We start from the raw sequence: 15435 nt of genomic DNA on the forward strand, positions 1-15435 counted from the left end.
AGACCACACATTCCGCTCAGGTCCTGTCTGGGATCAAGCCCCACATCAGGCTCCCTGCTCTGTGGGTAGTCTGCTTGAAAGTAGACTCAGTGCGCCCCCTGCGGGGGGCAGGCGGAGATCTTTTTATACCCCCCTGGCGCTTCTCTTTTGTTTTGGTTTTTGGTTTTTGGTTTTTTTCCAGAGAAAACTAATGCTCTGCCTGGGGGAATACATGCTTAGTCATTTAAGGCCTGTTATCAGTATTTTCCAGTACTGTGATTCATAAATCATTCACTGACACACGAGGCATCTCACCCTTTAGTTCTGGGTCTGCTTGTAGTGGGTAATCTACCCACTATTTACTTCATCTGTGTTTGAACAAGATATCCCTGAAACCACAGATTTAATGTATAGTTTTAATGTGTGGTTTGTTTGTTTTTAGTGAATATTGAGTTCATAGTACACATAGTTTACATAGTTTACACTAGTTCATAGATTTTTTCATTACTAACTAAAATTAATAGTTTACACTAGGATTCACTCTTTGTGCTATATATTTCTATGGATTTGGACAGATGTATGTTATTTCCACCATTAAGTATTATACATAATAATTTCACTGCCCTAAAAATCCTTTATGCTCCTCCTGTTTATCTCCCTATGTGAACCCTGGCAGCCACTGATTTTTTTTACTGTCTCCATATTTGTCTTTTCCAGAATATCATATAGTTGAAACCAAATGATGTAGCCTTTCCAGAGTGGCTTCTCTTAGCAGTATGCATTTAAAGTTCCTTTGTATCATTTGTTGGCTTCATAGCTCATTCATTTTTATTGCTGAATAATATTTATTGTCTGGATGTACCACAGTTTGTTTATCCACTCATCTATTGAAGGACATCTTGGTTGTTTCCAAGTTTTGGCAATTATGAATAAAGCTGCTGTAAATATCATGGGCAGGTTTTTGGGTTTTTTTAAGATGTTATTTTATTTGTCAGAGAGAGAGAGAGCACAAGCAGGGGGAGAAGCAGGCTGCCCACTGAGCAAGGAGCCTGATGCGGGACTTGGTCCCAGGACGCTGGGATCGTGACCTTAGCCAAAGGCAGATGCTTAACCGACTGAGTCATGCAGGCATCCCTCATATGCAGGTTTTTGTGTGACATAAGTTTTCAACTCATTTCGAGTAAATACCAAGGAGTGCAATTGCTGGATTTTATGATAAGAGTATTTTTAGTTTTGTAAGAAACTGCCAAACTGTATTCCGAAGTGGCTGTAGTATTTTGCATTCCCACCAGCAATGAATGAGACTTCCTGTTGATCCACATCTTTACCAGACTCGATGTTTGGATGTTTTGGATTTTTGTTAGTGGGGCGTACACACACAATACACCTAAGAAGCAAACGATGAGGCTACATCTGTAGTTATTTGGAACAGCAAGTTTTCATTCCCCAACAGTAGTTTCCCCATAACATGGAAGTACGAACCTGTTAAACAGTGCTGAAGCAAAGCCCCAAGGAAAGGTTCTGATCTTAACCGGGCTGCTCTCAACAGTGATTTTCTCAAGCTACAAGCAAAGGCGCAGAATACAGTTTGCCCAGTGCTTAGTTTGGGGAGAGAACCCATTTTTCTTTGACAGGGTTAAGGAATTTGCCCAAGATGCCACAACCGGTAAGTGAGGACTGAACTGGTTCCAAAGAACACAAACCTGACACTAACTTCCCTGTTTCTCTGGGATCCAGAGCTCTTAAAGAGATGACACCTAATGTAGCTTCCTGGAAATCAGTCATTATTTGAAGGGGCTGGCTTGCAAAGTTTGCTGATTTTTTGAGGAGGCCACATGAGAAACCATCTCCCCAATAAGCAAAGTGTGTGTGGGTTTCCTTTCCTCAATAGAGGCCTGATCAGGAATTATCTTTTATTTTTAAAGTGCTCTTTAAAAAGAATTTTTTTTTTTTTTTTTAAGTTTTCTGACCTGATAGAAATGCTAAGAACTGGTTAGTGTACTGAGGCCTTTTAGAGCCTGGCATACAATTTGGGTGTTTGGGGCTATTCCTCTGTTCTTTTTTTTTTTTTTTTTTAATAGATTTTATTTATTTATTTATTTGACAGAGAGAGACACAGCGAGAGCAGGAACACAAGCAAGGGGAGTGGGAGAGGGAGAAGCAGGCTTCCTGTGGAGCAGGGAGCCCAATGCAGGGCTGGATCACAGGACCCTGGGATCATGACCCGAGCCAAAGGCAGACGCTTAACAACTGAGCCACCCAGGCACCCCTATTCCTCTGTTCTTTAAGAGTTTTGTTTGTTTGTTTGTTTTGTTTTGTTTTTACTAGGCTCCTTGCCCAGTGTGCAGCCTAACACAGGGCTTGATCTCACGACTCTGAGATCAAGACCTGAGCTGAGATCAAGAGTCAGACACTTAACCAACTGAGCAACCCAGGTACCCCTCTTTAAAAGTATTCTAAGCTAAAGTTTCTTCTTTAATGTATTTAAAAGTGATCCACTTCTGTTCTTCTTCTGAAACACAAGTCTTTATTATTCTTCTACTTTTAGTAGTCATTTACTTCCTTGTGACCTCATATAGGTTTGTGTTTATTTACTGAGCACATTCCTAGCCATGCACCATGCTAAAGGCTGGAGACTCAATGGTAATTGAGTAAGAGTCCCTCTTTTCACTGTCTAGAGGTGGAACATAGGATAGCAGAATCACCCAAAGAAAAATAAAATCATAACTGCTGCGGGGTACCAGCTGTGTGGGAATCAGAAAGAAAGACTCCCCAAGATCTAAAGATTTAAAAATAGTGATGAAAGGGAAAACTCTTATTTTTTCGCTCACAATACTTCTGACATCAAATGTGTGGGTTTTTTTCCCCACACTGAGCAATTCTCCAACACCAGGTGAGTGTTCTACAATTCAATTAAATTCTGTCTACCAGGAGATAGCATCAGATCCCACAACTTAAGCACTCAAGTCTCACAAGATTGCCCCCACCCAGTACCTTGGACACCGGACATAAGTAGTGGGTCTTCGGGTTACACAAAACTTTGTCTGACTTGATTACAAATCAGAGGTTTCCACAACTCACTCCTTGGGTTTAAGAATTTGCTAGAACAGTTCACAGAACTCAGGAAAACAGTTTACTTATTTGATCAGTTTATTGTAAAAGGACTCAACTCAGGAGCAGCCAGAGGAAGAGATGCATAGGGCAAGATATGGGGAAGGGATGTGGAGCTTACATTCCCCGTCCAAGTGTGCCACCCTCCCCAGCACCTTCATGTGTTCACCAACCCAGAAGCTCTCCAAACTCATACTTCAGGAATTTTTCTGGAGGCTTCATCACATAGACACGACAGATCATTAACCCTATCTCTAGCTCCTCCCCTCTCCCCTGAGTTTCAGGGGTGGGGCTCAAATTTCCAAGCTGCTTTTTTTTTTTTTTTTAGAGGCAGAGGAGGGGCAGAGAGAGAGAATCTTAAGTAGGCTCTACACCCAGTTCAGAGCCTGGCGTGGAGCTCGAGCTCAGACCCTGAGATCATGACCTGAACTGAAAGTAAGAGTTGGACACTTAACTTGACTGAGCCACCCAGGTGCCTTTCAAAGTTCCAAGCCTCTAATCTTGGCTTTTTCTTTTTTTTTTTTTTTTTAAGATTTTATTTATTTGACAGAGAGAGACACACTGAGAGAGGGAACACAAGCAGGGGGAGTGGGAGAGGGAGAAGCAGGCTTCCCATGGAGCAGGGAGCCCGACGCGGGGCTCGATCCCAGGACCCTGGGACCATGACCTGAGCCGAAGGCAGACGCCTAACGACTGAGCCACCCAGGCGCCCCAATCTTGGCTTTTTCTTTCTGGTGACCAATTTCCATCCTGAATCCCACCAAGAGTAGTCTCATTAGAACAAAAGATGCATCTTTCACCCAGGAAATATGTCAGGAAACAGGATCAAAGACCAAATACTAAAACAAAAATGCTCTTAGAACCATTATTGCTTAGGAAATTACAAAAGTTTTAGGAGCTCTGGTCAGGAGTCAGGATAAAGACCAAAATATGTATTTCTTATTGTATCACAGTATCACAGGTTAACCAGGGAAAGAGGGCAAGGAAGTGCATTTCTAGCAAAGGTAACAACAGGTTGGAAGGTCTTTTTTGGTAGAAGCATAACGAATATGAGAGACTCCATGAAAGTGGGTGAGTGTGGGACAATGAGAACTGGAGATGTGAGCTAAAGCATGAAATTGGAGAGACAAGAGGAGAGCCAAGACATATAGGGCCTTAGAAGCTCTCATCCTGAGAGCAGTGAGATGCCAATGAAGTATTTTCAGCAGGGTAGAGGTAAGTGTGTGAGGTAACTGTCAAGATCTGAGGTTCTACTATATTTGCAAGCTACCAAGTTAGCCTGTCACAGTTTTGTGGATGTTAGCACAGGATACTAGATTCCTGGGTCAGAGATAAAGGACAATTTATTATTCCCAGCAAGAGCAGTAGCTCAAGTATTGTAATTTTTGTACTGGAGCCCAAGTTCCCAGAAGGTGATGCAAAGAGGGCCAAGTGATGCCTGCACACGATGTAGGCTGCATGACAGAAGAGGGGTTTTGGAAACCCAGGAGCAGGGGAGCTGTGTCTTTTATAATGGGGCATACACCTGCCTGACATTGTCCCCAGAGGGAGACATATTCTTTATTATATTGGATAGGAAACAAGCCTGCTCTTTGCTCTGGAGGGAGACACTGTCTCTAGCTCTCAAGTCTGTTCACGATACAAATATCCTTGAGTAGATTCTTCAGAACAAAAGCTGATGTGCAGAAATGTGAGAGACATGGAGAATTGCTTCTCAAAGGTGGCATGATTGGATTTAGAGTTTGAAAGGGAGGGTGCCTGGCTGGCTCAGTCAGAAGAGCATATGACTCTTGATCTCAGGGCCATGAGTTTGAGCCCCACATTGGGTGTGGAAATTATTAAAAAAAAAAAAAAAGGTAAAGAAAAAGAAAGAACCCTTCCTGGGGCACCTGGCTAGGTCAGTTGGAGGAGCAGGCAACTCTTGATCTAAGAGTCATGAGTTTGAGCCCCATGTGCGGTGTAGTGATTACTTAAATAAATAAAACCTAAAAAAAAAAAGTTTGAAAGGGAACCTGGCCACTGCGTAGGAAATGGATTGGAGAAGGGCAATGGTGAGTGTAGGTTAAGCTCTGTCCAGCTGAAAGATGATCACTTGACCAGCCAAGGAGATAGTAGAGGTGAAGAAAGGTGGAGGAATTTGAGAGGTATGTGGGAGATAAATCATCAGCCTTATGATAGGTTGGTGTGAAGGAAGGTGTCAGAGATGACCCTTGTTTTGTGCTCCTGGATGGGTTTGTGGGCAGTGGTTTATGCTCCTGGACAGGTGAGCAGTGGTACCATCACCGAGTTAGGAAACTGGAAGAGACCTAGTTTTAGGGAGCAGGCAAAACTAGCTTGGACATGTTGAATTCAAGGTGCTTTTGAGACATTCAGTTCAGGATGTCAGTCAACTAGATGTCAGGTAGGCAGATCTGCAGCTGAGGTCTGGCATCTGTTATGTGCTGCATGCTAGTATTAGACCTAGTCTGGCACTGTTGCTGACCAAACAGAAGTTTCTTAAGTTCTCTGTGCCTCCATTTCTTTGTAAAACAGGGATAATAATAAAAACCTTCCTCAGAGAGGTGTTAAGGATATGAAGAAGGCAATTTGAGAATATCAGAGCTAGAAGGGACTTTCAAAGGTGGTTATTTAGTCCAATTCCTTATTTCAACATTTTATATAGTTAAGGATCATGTGGTTCCCCCCCCCCGCCCCGCCTTTTACCCCACTCTCTTTTTGGTGCTCAGAAGTAGGGTGTTTGTATGTGTGTGTATATCACATGGGTGTGAGATACGCAGAGTGAGGTCTCAGGTTCCTTTAGGGAGGCCTAGCTTGTCACTGAGTACCAGTTGATGACTCGCTTTGTTAGTAATCTTGAGGACAGGAGTTTTGGGTCTCATTTTCTTCTTGATCTGTCACAGAATTTCTGAGTGCTATTCACTGGGCAAATACATGGCTGTTGTCAATCAGGAAATGGCCAAAGGGCCTTCCAGTCAGGACACAGGGTGTATTCTTAGCCTTTTCCTCTTCATAGCACCTCTAATTGCTAAGTTGACTCCCATCAGTAAGTAGTTCATCCCCAGTCACCCTTTCTTAGGAATGGCGGCCCTATGATTTTCTTCCTTAGCATTTGTAAGAAATGCCTAAATGATGTCTCACTGCTCCTCAGACAGTGCATCCCGGATTCCGCCTTTTCTCCCTTTGTAACTTCTTTTTTTTTTTTTTTTAAGATTTTATTTATTTATTTGACAGAGAGAGGCACAGCAAGAGAGGGAACACAAGCAGGGGGAGTGGGAGAGGGAGAAGCAGGCTTTCCGCTGAGCAGGGAGCCCGACGTGGGGCTCGATTCCAGGACCCTGGGATCATGACCTGAGCCGAAGGCAGACGCTTAACGACTGAGCCACCCAGGCGCCCCTCCCTTTGTAACTTCTGCACCCCCCCCCCCCCCCCAGTATTTCTACTGCCTATTTCTTTCCTTATGGGTTTACTTTAGTCAGGTCAGTTTATTAAGTTTTACCTGGTTCTAGTCTTAGGCAAAACACAAAGAGCCTCTTCTTTGGGTTACATGGAAGGAGATAAGGACTTACAAGATACAGAAAGGTGGAATGTCAGTGCTCAAGGAAGCAGGAGACAGACAGCCTTGTGGCCTGGGTGAGCCACTTAATATTCTAAGTTTTCATTTCTTCAAACTCTTAGGGTTGGTTCCAAGATTAAATGGGATGATATATGCAAAGGGTTTAGTAGAAGGCCTGGAACATATTTTGTGTCTTTCCTCAATGTCAGCTTTATTCAATCATAAAGCAAAAGTTAAATCACAATTATAAAGCAGGTTCAGGATTCCAAACTCAATGACAATTCACCATGGGATTAAGCTTGGCTTCTTACACAGCACACAGAGCAGGACAGAATTCAAGCCACACAACACACAAGATAACGGAAGGGTGCAGGAAGTTAACCAACCAAACGCAAAGTCAGTCCGTGGCTGAACAGTTGAGATAAGGCTTGAGATATGTCTCGTCCGGGTCAGCTCTTGACACTTACTGCTTCCGATGTTCAGGCAGTGAAGGATCTCCGTTCTGTTCAGGGATCAGTCCGTCAGAGCTTTCAGGGGCAGTGCCTTTTTAAAATGGTCAGACATAGAGGGATCAGGTCTGAAGAGTCTGACAGTTTCCTGCCAAAATCCTTCCTGTTTTAAAGGAATTTAATCAGTTTTGGGTCTCTGCAGACCTCCTCTGGTTCTACTCGTTATCAGTTCTGGGGTGTCAGCTGAGGTTGGTCTGGGTGGTGTCTTCTAGCTGCAGTACCTTAACTGCTTGCGGTCATTGCTTGACACAGGCTCCTGCTTGACATGAGAGACTCCATTTTGCTCTCTACACCTGGATACATTGTTTTGAAAAGCAACCTAAAATCTTTAAAAAAAAAAAAAAAAGGAAAAAGAAAGAAACAAGGAGTGCCTGGGTGGCTCGGTTAAGTGTCTGCTTTCCGCTTGGGTGGTGGTCCTGGGGTCCTGGGATCGAGTCCGGCATCGGGCTCCCTGCTCTGCGGGAAGCCTCCTTCTCCCTCTCCCACTCCCCCTGCTTGTGTTCCCTCTCTCGCTCTGTGTCAAATAAATGAAATCTTGAAAAAAAAAAAAAAAGAAAGAAAACCTACCCAGAGGTGAGTCCAATATGTGCCCCTCAAATCCACACACAAGTGAGTAACCAGCAGCCGGTCTGAAAGTAAAAATGTCAAATTAATTTACATACTAACTTTTCAAATTCAGGGTCTTAGAGGTTCCAAAAAAAAAAAAAAATTCCCACCCAAAGATGGGGCGTGTAATACATGAGATGCTGGTACTGATTGGCGCCCCCCAGCGCACCCTTATCTTAAACTAGTCCGGAAGTTTTAGCGTCAGAAAGACAAGAGCTTCTGGTTGGCTGTCGGTCCGTGATAGGCTAATTAAGAACCAGAAGACTTAGTTTTCTTAAAGGAAAAGACTCTTAAGAGTATGCAGAGTGTTTTAAAAGATGGTGTATAAAACAATACTTTGTTTATGTGATAGTTCTGAAAATGAGAGAAGTGCGAAAAATGTCGTCATCAGCGCAAAGTGTGCGGCTGCCATAGACCAAGCCGAGGCCGCGGGGTCAAGGTTAAGACTATACTTTCAGGGATCATTTCTATAGTTTGTTACTAGAGAAGTTTCTCTGAACGTGTAGAGTACCCGAAACCACGAGGAGGAGGCGCAGTATCCTTTCCTGAGCGTGAAGTTGGCTCTGGGTGTTGCTTTTGCATCGGCCCTTTGTCTTTGATGATCGTTCTTCTTCTCTTTTGGAGAAGTTAGAGGGAAGGGATGCCGTCTGAGTGGTTTTGGTGGGTTTTTTTATGGTTACTGAAAGTAGAATTACTATGGGGTGGTTTTTTTTTTTTTTTTTTTTTTTTTTGGTTTTGTTTTATGAGTATTTGGTAGAGAAAGATAATGAGAGTATTAGTGCAAGTAGCGGGGCAAAGAGAAAAGCAGAGGAATAGCGGTTCAGGTTAGGAAATGCTTAACACTGGAGTTATCTGGGTGCAGTGTTTTATGGGTATCAAATCATTTTTTTTTTTCTGTGTATAATTTACTGGAAGGAAACATACTACTGTGTTTTAGTGTTAGAGCTTTCAGAAGAAGAATGAGAGGATGGTTTAGTCATAGCCCTTTGATGGAGAGCTGGAGATACAGTTTTCTCTATTATTCTAAGGGTGGTGAGCTGCTATTGAAAGGAGAATGGTTTTGATCTGCTCTGTGGATTAAAGTTACTAACTGCTATGTGGCAGTTAGGTTGGGGTAGGGATTGAGTCAAATGGCAAGTGTGAAGCCTGGTTGGGCACCTACTTCATTCATCTAGATAGTAGGGGAAGGTGGTGGTGGTGACGGAGAAAGAGAAGCTGACTAGATCTGAAAGATATTTAATATTGGTAGGACTTGGGGGATTGATTCAGTATAGGTATGAGTGAGGGATAATGGTCAGGTTTTATGGCTTGAGCAAATGATTCCCTATGTTAAAATGGGGAGAAGGAGGAGTAACTGAATGGTAGGGCAGGGGGGTGGGAAGTGATGGTAGAGCTCAGTTTAGGACACATTTAGGAGAAATTTCTGACCTTTAACAGACAGAACTCCCAAAGCTGACTGAGAAGGAAGGGGTGGCCAAACAGGTAGGATGAAAACCAGATGAATGTGCTTGATCAAAGTCAAGGAAGGAAAGTAGAACAGAAAAATGTGTAGAAAGCAGATGAGATCAAGATACAGATAGAAAGCCATGGCATTTAGTGGTGACTTTATTGGTCTTGCAGCAGAGATAGAAGCTGGTTTGGGATGGGCTGATCAATGAAGCCCGATGGATGGGCTCCCAGAAGATCAAGCTGTGATGGAGAGTATAGAGGTAGATATGCATTGGGGGCGGGTGGGGGATGTGGGATGTAGACAGGGAGATGGGGAGAATTTTTTTTTTTTAAGATTTTATTTACTTATTTGACAGAGACACAGCGAGAGAGGGAACACAAGCAGGGGAAGTGGGAGAGGGAGAAGCAGGCTTCCCTCAGAGCAGGGATCATGACCTGATCTGAAGGCAGATGCTTAACGACTGAGCCACCCAGGCGCCCAGGGAGATGGGAGAATTAAAGATGGGAGAACAAGTCTGAGTGCAGATGGAAGGACTGGGTACAGCAGGAGAAACAGATTTAGGAGAGAGCAGCTCCCAGGGGCAGGCCTTTGAGTTGGCCAGAGTTGATGGGGAGTGCAGATTTAGGCAGTTCATCCATGTAATGAGACCATAGTGAGGGTTTTTCAAATGATAGCTTCTAGTTCTGTGCCAAGTGTGAGGCAAAAACATTGCTGAGGGAGGCTGGTGAGGAAGGGTAGGAGAGATGAGAATAAAGAAGGAATGAGGGGTACTGGGCTGGCTGAGTCAGTAGAGCATGCAACGCTTGATCTCAGGGCTGTGAGTTCGAGCCCACTTTGGGTGTAGAGATTACTTAAGAATAAAATCTAAAAGGGGCGCCTAGGTGGCTCAGGCGCCTAGGTGGCCTAAGCATCTGCCTTCAGCTCAGGTCAGGATCCCAGGGTCCTGGGACTGAGGCCTACATCGGGCTCCCTGCTCAGCAGGAAGCCTGCTTCTCCCTCTCCCACTCCCCCTGCTTGTGTTCCCTCTCTTCGCTGTGTCTCTCTCTGTAAAATAAATAAATAAAATCTTTAAAAAAAAAAAAAGAGGGAATGAAATAATCATCCCAGGGTGCAGGTATGGAAAAGGTATCTCCTGAGGGGTGCATGGCTGGCTCAGTTGGTGTAGCATGTGACTCTTGATCTCGGCAGGGGGAGGGGGGGGTTGTGAGTTAGAGCCCTACGTTGGGTATAGAGATTACTTAAAGATAGAATTTAAAAGGGGCGCCTGCCTGGCTCAGTAGGAAAAGCATGCAACTCTTGATCTTGGGGTTGTGAGTTTGAGCCCCACATTGGATGTAGAGATTACTTAAACCTAAAAGAAATTGAGAGAGAGAGAGAAAGAAAGAAAGAAAGGAAAGAAAGAAAGGAAAGAAAGAAAGAAGGAAAGAAAGAAGGAAAGAAAGAAAGAAAGAAAAGAAAGAAAGAAAGAAAGAAAGGAAAGAAAGGAAAGAAAGAAAGAAAAAGTCTTATCTCCTGAGAGTGTGCCTCCTTTCCTTCCCTGCTGTTGAAGCCTTGAGATTGCTTCCTGGTCTTGGAAGTACCTCCCCAGATCACAGTTAATTTCTCTTTCTTCCACTCTAGTTATGTACCATGTATTTCCTCCTTGATTTTCTCCTTTTGGATCTACAGTGGCCAAGCTTTCACTTTGAGCCCTAAATTAGTTCTTTTTTTTTTTTTTTTTAAAGATTTTATTAAATATATATATATATATATATATTTTTTTAAAGATTTTATTTATTTGACAGAGAGAGTCACAGTGAGAGAGGGAACACAAGCAGAGGGGGTGGGAGAGGGAGAAGCAGGCTTCCCGCCGAGCACGGAGCCTGATGTGGGGCTTGATCCCAGGACCCTGGGATCATGACCTGAGCCGAAGGCAGACGCTTAACGACTGAGCCACCCAGGCGCCCCGATTTTATTAAATATTTATTTATTTGACAGAGAGACACAGCGAGAGAGGGAACACAAGCAGGGGGAGTGGGAGAAGGAGAAGCAGGCTTCCCGAGGAGCAGGGAGCCCGATGCGGGGCTCCATCCCAGGACCCTGGGATCATGACCTGAGCCGAAGGCAGACGCTTAACGACTGAGCCACCCAGGAGCCCCCCCTAAATTAGTTCTTGGTCATCTTTAAAGGTTGAGGGCTGTGAGGGAAGTGTATGCTCTGGAATTGACGCCTTGGTCTGCTATTCACTAGCTGTGGGTTCTGGGGAAACTTCTTAACTTCAGTCTGTCCCTCTAACGAAGGTAGATGTATTAGTAATAGCATCAACACATTGGATTGTTGTAAGGGTTAAATTAGGTAAAGCAAGTATAGTGGTTTGAATGCTCCTTTCCCCCATTCTGAAAAAGGCCTTCCCTTCTTAGATGAGAAATCCCTGTCTCTTCCACAGTCTTCCCTATTAGCATCACCATCCACAAGGTTGTTCTAGGCACAAACCAGCTTGTCACCTTTGAAACCTATTTCCCTCACCCTCCTTCACCAAGTCCCATCAGTGTATCCTATTGACTCGACTTCCAGAACAGCCCAAGTTTCTCTTTCCTTGCTACATACACCCAAATGCAAGCCACCATGATCTCTCCCACAGACACCTGAAGCAGTGGCCTCAAAACTGGTCTTCACAGCTTTAAACCTCTCAGTGGCTTCCCTTCACACTTAAAATCCAGACTCCCCTGGCCTCATCCTTGCCTAGAAAACCCTCACATATCTGGCCCTTGCCTGCACCTCACCTCTCCCTCATACCCTGACGCTCTCTAGCTGTCTTCAAGTTGCTGGAACATGCCACTTTGTTCCCTTCTTTGAATCTTTGCATTAGTTGTTTTCTCTGTGTAAATGTAACTTCCAAAGAGAGGCCTTCTTCGACCACCCACATCTAAAGTAGCTACCAATCTCTCTCAGTTTCAGCACTCAAAATCCTTGGCATGCCTCATTATCTAATACTGTCGTGGGTATTTGTTGCTGTCATCTCTCTCCCTCACTAGAATGTAAACTCAGAGTGAGAGTAGGGGCCTTTACTCACCTCCATACCTCTGTATGCTCAGTACCTAGAATAGTATTTTAGCACATAGCAAAGTGGGATAATAGTTAAGGTGACCTACCAGCTCTGTTATTTAACAGCTGTGTGACCTTTGGCAAGTTACCTAATCTTTCTGTGTCTTAGTTTCTCCATCCATAAAACTAGGATGATTAACAATTGCATTTATCTAATATGTAAAGTACTTAGAATGATGCCTGGTACCTGGTAAGCCCTCAATAAATAGTAGCTAATAGTGTTAAGAATTGGCGCTCGGGGCGCCTGGGTGGCTCAGTTGGTTAAGCGACTGCCTTCGGCTCAGGTCATGATCCTGGAGTCCCAGGAGCGAGTCCCGCATCGGGCTCCCTGCTCGGCAGGGAGTCTGCTTCTCCCTCTGACCCTCCCCCGTCTCATGCTCTCTATCTCTATCTCATTCTCTCTCTCAAATAAATAAATAAAATCTTTAAAAAAAAAAAAAAAAAAAGAATTGGCGCTCAAGTTGTAGCCGATGCACAGAGCTATAAGGGGTGCAGGAATACCTGGCTCCGGGCGGGTGGGGGGGTGTCTCAAACAGACCAGGTTCAGCCTCTTGTTGCTGACAAAACCCAAAGACAGAGAAACAAGTGGTGGTAGAACTAGAAAGGAATTTATTTCAGTGAGGTCACCACTGGGAAGACAGCAAACTAGTGTCTAAGACCAGTGAATGCCCCAAATACTTCCGGGTTTACATAAAGAAAATGGAGGGCAAAGGTGGGTGGGTACATGCAGATAGGCAGTGAAGGTTAAAGGGATCATTGTCATAGAGTCAATCCTGGGTGGGGTCTTGCTGGCTCAGGGCAGTCGTTTTTGCTTGAGGGAGTGGTTTTGGTTCCCAACAAGTTATGTTTTTTCTGCAGGGTCTTTGCCTGAATTAAGAGATAAACTTGAACAAAAACCTTAATTAGAAAGTTTGAAGTCATGGGTGCCTGGGCTGGCTCAGTCAGTAGAGCCTGTGACTCTTGATCTCTGGTTTGTAAGTTTGAGCCCCACATTGGGTGGAGAGATTACTTAAAAGTAAATTTTTTTTTGTTTTTTAAGATTTTTATTTATTTGTTTGACAGAGAGAGAGACACAGCGAGAGTGGGAACACAAGCAGGGGGAGTGGGAGAGGGAGAAGCAGGTTTCCTGCGGGGCAGGGACCCCGATGCGGGACTCCATCCCAGGACCCTGGGATCATGACCTGAGCCGAAGGCAGACGCTTAACGACTGAGCCACCCCGGTCCCCCTGAAAGTCAAACTCTTAGGACAGTGATTTCATGCAAAAGCTATTGTTTACTGATCTCTTGAATCAGCTTGCTTCTCACTAACAAAGGCCTATCATTTCCTTTAGCTTTCTAGGGGTGAGGCTGCTTTACTGTAGAGGGAATGTAGAGGGAATGCCTCCTAGGCTTTAAAAGATGCAGGGTGTCATTGGCTGTCATTCAGGATTATGTTAATTAAGCATGGCCATTAATTTTTTTTAAAAGATTGTATGTATGTATGTATGTATGTATTTATTTATTTATTTGAGAGAGAGAGCGCGTGCATGGGTGAGTGCCCAAGTAGGGGAGAGGGGCAGAGGGAGAAGCAGACTCCCTGCTGAGCAGGGAGCCGGATGCTGGACTTGATCCTGGGACTATAGGATCCCTCTGTTGTACTCTCTCTGTCAAATAAATAAAGTCTTTAAAAAAAAAAAGAGTTGTTTGCTTAATTGACTGAGCCCCAGGCACCCCAGAGTTGTTGTTTTTTATTGTTGAATGAATGAAAGAAGAAAGGGAGGGATGAGAATTAAAGATGTATTCCTACTGACAGTATTTCCATTCCTTTTCCGTCTTTATTTTTACACTCTCCACCAGATGCCCAGATGAATCTCAGTATAATCAGTATAATGTGAGTAACTTGGTCATTTCCAGGTAAAACCATTCACATCCAGACTCAGCGCCATTGTACTAGACTTTGTCCACAGCTCCAGGTTCTCGTGCTGACGGAGCCTGTGGGGGAGCTGGAGGCTTTGGCGCAGCACCTCCATTGTTAACAGCTGTGAAAGAAGACCCAGCAGTTCCTGCTCCCTAGAGGGATGGAAAAGGCAGCCACAGCCCGGGAGCTCAAAGCCTCTGGTGGGTTCAAAGTCTGAAAACTCTCCTTCCAAAAAGCAGACATCTGGAGCACCAGGGTGGCTCAGTCAGTTAGGCATCTGCCTTCGGCTCAGGTCATGATCCCAGGGTCCTGGGATGGAGCCCCGCATAGGGCTCCCTGCTCAGCGGGAAGCTTGCTTCTCCCTCTGCCTCTCCCCCTGGCTCGTGCTCTCTCTCTCACACACTCTCTCTCAAATAAATAAATCCTTTAAAAAAATAAAAAGCAGACATCTGACAGGAGCTGCAAAGTTGGCAAATCTAATTTCAGACTACCTGGAGTTAAAATGGACTCCTTTTTATTGCTCAGTTCTATGTAAATCAATGAACTCTTGCCACCCATTTTAATAACTCTTCAGAACACTTTCAGTACATTTTTTTCCAATGTCAAATTTATAATCTCTTGGTTTAGATATTTTCTTGAAGACATTTCTCTACTCTTCTGGTCCAAGCAGGACCACCATCTCTCTAGAACAACTTGAACCCATGGTTTTCTCTCAGCCACATTTTGGGAATTCCCTTAGCCTGGGTTACAGCTCATCTTTTCTGGATTCCATTCCTCTATCTTAGTCCATTCTTACATTTTACTGAAACAAAGAAAAAGGGTGCATTGGAGGTAATTACTTTGAAATCTGAAAAAAAAAATATGAAAATCTGAAGTTTTTCCCCTATCCTCATACCTGATTGATAGTTTGGAAGGAACAAAATTCTAGGTTGAAATAAATTTCCCCCAGGATTTGAAGCTATTCTTTTGTCTCTTAGCTTTTAGTCTTATTATTGAGAACCCTGATGCCATTCAGATTCCTGATTTTTTTATGTGAAGTGGTCCTTTACTTACTCTGGAGAATTTAATGTTCTTCTCTTTATCCCTGGTCTTCTTATATGTCATGATAATGCTTCAGCATAGACCTGTGGACCTCCATTGTGATGTGTACTTAGTGGGGTCTTTGAACCTGGATACTCATGTTTTTAAGTCCTTAAAATTTCATAAAATTCTTTCTTTTTTTATTGCCAAAACTTTAGGCAGTAGA

The 15435-nt window shown here is 43.9% G+C and overlaps 1 protein-coding gene, 1 long non-coding RNA gene and 1 other non-coding gene across 4 annotated transcripts in view; 2 read left to right on the forward strand and 1 right to left on the reverse strand.

The window, feature by feature from the left end:
* The window catches only part of TEX14 (testis expressed 14, intercellular bridge forming factor), a 120134-nt gene that overhangs the window by 36034 nt on the left and 68665 nt on the right, over positions 1-15435 (forward strand). The gene's annotated exons all lie outside the window — the stretch shown is intronic.
* On the reverse strand, positions 6829-7938 carry LOC118529794 (uncharacterized). Of its 2 annotated transcripts, XR_004914306.2 has the most exons (3): positions 7869-7938; positions 7720-7781; positions 6829-7478 (listed from the first exon to the last, which is right to left on the reverse strand). It is a non-coding gene; the product is annotated as an uncharacterized LOC118529794 (long non-coding RNA). The 2 variants fall into 2 exon arrangements; XR_013445409.1 differs by lacking the exon at positions 7869-7938 and having other exon boundaries at positions 7720-7860.
* LOC118529798 (small nucleolar RNA U3) lies at positions 8201-8414 on the forward strand. Its single transcript, XR_004914310.1, has one exon. It is a non-coding gene; the product is annotated as a small nucleolar RNA U3 (small nucleolar RNA).

The sequence above is a fragment of the Halichoerus grypus genome, chromosome 2 (assembly GCF_964656455.1).
Source record: "Halichoerus grypus chromosome 2, mHalGry1.hap1.1, whole genome shotgun sequence".
Classification (NCBI taxonomy): domain Eukaryota; kingdom Metazoa; phylum Chordata; class Mammalia; order Carnivora; family Phocidae; genus Halichoerus; species Halichoerus grypus.